We start from the raw sequence: 2,956 nt of genomic DNA on the forward strand, positions 1-2,956 counted from the left end.
GGTCTAGCAACCCTGTGTAACCCATACCTCACCTGGAGTTCAGGTGATTACACTGAAGAAAGCAGACCACTTCTCAGGCTGAATTCCCTAAGTGCCTTTGAGGTTGCATCAACTCTACAGGCAGGGGGAGGGGCCCAGAGAAGGCGAGGACTTTGATCAGAGATTGACATTAATTAGATAGTCTCTAACACTGGGGGCCACCTGTCTGGGTTTAGAGGATTGCTTTGCTGTGACCGTCCCTGAAGAGCTGTGACAATACTTCATAAAGCTTAAACCTGCCACCTTAAACTGGACAGAACCTGCACTGATAACCTTTGGGAAGATCCTTACCCAACTCCCTCAGTACCTGTAAGAAGTGGCTAGCTGTAAGATTAGAAATTACATCTGATAAAGTGATTGCCAAGGCATTGTTTGAAGAGAGGGCTTTATCAGCCCCATTGTGTGAAGGTTAATGAAGACCAGATCTCTGGCCACTGGTCTCTCACCTCACCTCCCACGGCATGAAATCTGATTAGAAGGGTAGCTCAATAGTCCTGAGAGTTCCAACACTTAATTTACAGTTTATTCCATGTGGTATATGCGAACTTGGAACCCACTTGACGCTGAGCCTGATGAGCGCGATTTCCACCTGCCGGGCGCCTGCGGGATTTGCGCGCTGGCTGCCTGCTGCGCTCTAGCGCCCCCTCTGTCCCCCTGCGCCGGAGCCTGAGCCTGGGCGGGCTCTGAGTCCATCCTATTAAAATTCTGCTTCTCTGACTCTCTCCCGCTGGACTGACAGGCCCTAACTGTGTATTCTCAGAGCCGCGCAGACTTTGTCTTCTGAAAGTCATCCTCACGTGCTTCCTGATCCGAACTAAGCGTGCTCAGAGAGACCTGGGGCCTTCCCACCGGCGACTATTGTACAGGCAGGGGCGAGTTGAGCAGATCATGGGAATCCGGGAGACCCCAGGAGGATGGGGGTGGAAGGGCAGAGTGGGGTGGAAGGGGAGAGGTGGGGGGTGTGAGGGGGTGGAAGGGCAGAGGGGAGTGGAAGGGGAGGGGGGCTGGAAGAGGAGAGGCGGGTGGGGAAAAACAGAACAGAAGATCCCTGGAGTGGAAGGATGAACTCTGTGAACTCTGAACTCTGAACGGAAAGGAGCATCTAAGCCAAATTTATTTCACAGATCTACAGACCAGAAGATTGTAACTTACTATTTTTCTATTATGTCTTGTGGAAGGCTCCCCATGACACTCAGTCATGAACACCACCTAAGTGTCCGCCCAAACCGGGCAGAGAACGCGGTACCCAGAGAGGGCGCACATGCTTCTATCCTCTTAAAACCAGACAGAAAAGAGAACAATACTTTAATGAATTCAGGGATCCTGTATAGACCCAAAGAATTGGGACCCAAGGAGTCTTAAAAATACATAACATGGTTGGATACATAAAAAGCAGACACTAAGGAAAGAAGATCGCAACTTAGAAAATGCTGCTTTTGTCTTGTTCATCCAAAATTAGGTTTGCTCAGTGATCCTAACAGGAGAAAGGCATACTGGTTCACTTCCCAGCCAGTGCCCCACACCCTTAGCCTACTGCCACCTTTTAGTAGGAGCTCCCACTTAAAGGGCTCCCTTCTGGGCCTCAGCAAGCTGTCAGCTTGTCCCTGTCATCACCCCCTCACTGAGGAAAAGAAGAAATGCAACTTTTGCAATGTGGAAAGCAGCAGTCGGTGTGAAGGTGGGGGCAATTTGGAAGAGGCACACCTGTTCTGGCTGGCCCCTGTGTTAGGCCTGTGCTGTGGGCACCAGCTCCAGTATCATCCTTCCATAAATGTTTGTTAATAGACACAAAATGCAGATAACTTACTTTCATAAAGCATTTTCACAGTATTAGGTCTCTTTGTTCCTCCACAATATCTCAGTGAGGTGCTTGCTTGGAAAGCACATACACTGAAAATCTAAAACAATATAGAGAAGATTAGCATGGCCCCGGCCCAAGGATGATACGCAAATTCATGAAGTGTTCCATATTTTTAGAAGCAAGGATCCAATATACTCAATACTAATATGAAGCCAGTAGATGACCTAATACACATCCACGTAAGAGAAAAGCTCAAATCAATTCAAGGTGAGGGGAGGGGGAGGAAAGATGGGGTGGGTGTGCTCCCACTTAATGGGCACAATATTAGGGTGGATGGCACCCCTTTTGGAGGTGGGGCACAATAATAAGAGAGACTCAACTAACAAATGCACACATTGTAACCTGTTTGTACCTTCAAATTAACCTGAAATTAAAAAAAAATTAATTTAAAAAACAGTATCCCAGTGAGAAAAATAGGACAATCATTGCCTCTATTTCATGTATGGAAGAAGAGATACCACAGAGAGGTTGAGCTGGGTCCCCAGGGAAGGTGCGTGTTGAGGCCGGGATGCTTTTCTTCCAACGACACTTTACACTTCACACTTCACAGGCTCCCCATCCAGACATCCTTCTTAATGAGGTCAGCCTAAGAGACCCAAGACTGGGTGAGCCTCTTCCTCCGGAGTACTCCCCAATCCGGCAGGCATTCTTGTCTCGGAGGATTAGTACCAAGATAGTCTGTATCATGATCCTCTGACCCAAATAGGAAGGAAAAGGCAAAGAGTCCGATCACAGAACGCATTGGCAGCCACAGCATTTTTCCTTCTTGAAGACATCTGGGTTTTCACTTCCTGCTGTTCTGCACAAAACAACCAGCAGAGTGAGGCCTCCTGGGTAGAATCATAGGCTGGTCTCTCTAGGAGCTGAAGTACGAAGGAGATGAGTTCCATGTCATTTTCCATCATCCGGTTGCCTGGTTATCCAGTCCTATACAGGCAGGGGTGAGATAGAGATGTCACGTGACCCGGAAATCTATGTGCAGCAGGATTGCTCAGTAGTCACATGGTTGTTGTTTTAGTCCAGGAGTTTTAAAATCCACTTAGTGATCAATGCCCA

General features: G+C 48.1%; 1 non-coding gene across 1 annotated transcript; it reads left to right on the top strand.

Annotated features, from left to right (window-relative positions):
* The first annotated feature begins 1,905 nt into the window (after positions 1 to 1,905).
* LOC128564102 (U6 spliceosomal RNA) lies at positions 1,906 to 2,014 on the top strand. The gene has a single exon (XR_008373988.1). It is a non-coding gene; the product is annotated as a U6 spliceosomal RNA (small nuclear RNA).
* The last annotated feature ends 942 nt before the right edge of the window (positions 2,015 to 2,956 follow it).

This window comes from Nycticebus coucang, chromosome 13 (genome assembly GCF_027406575.1).
Source record: "Nycticebus coucang isolate mNycCou1 chromosome 13, mNycCou1.pri, whole genome shotgun sequence".
Classification (NCBI taxonomy): Eukaryota; Metazoa; Chordata; class Mammalia; order Primates; family Lorisidae; genus Nycticebus; species Nycticebus coucang.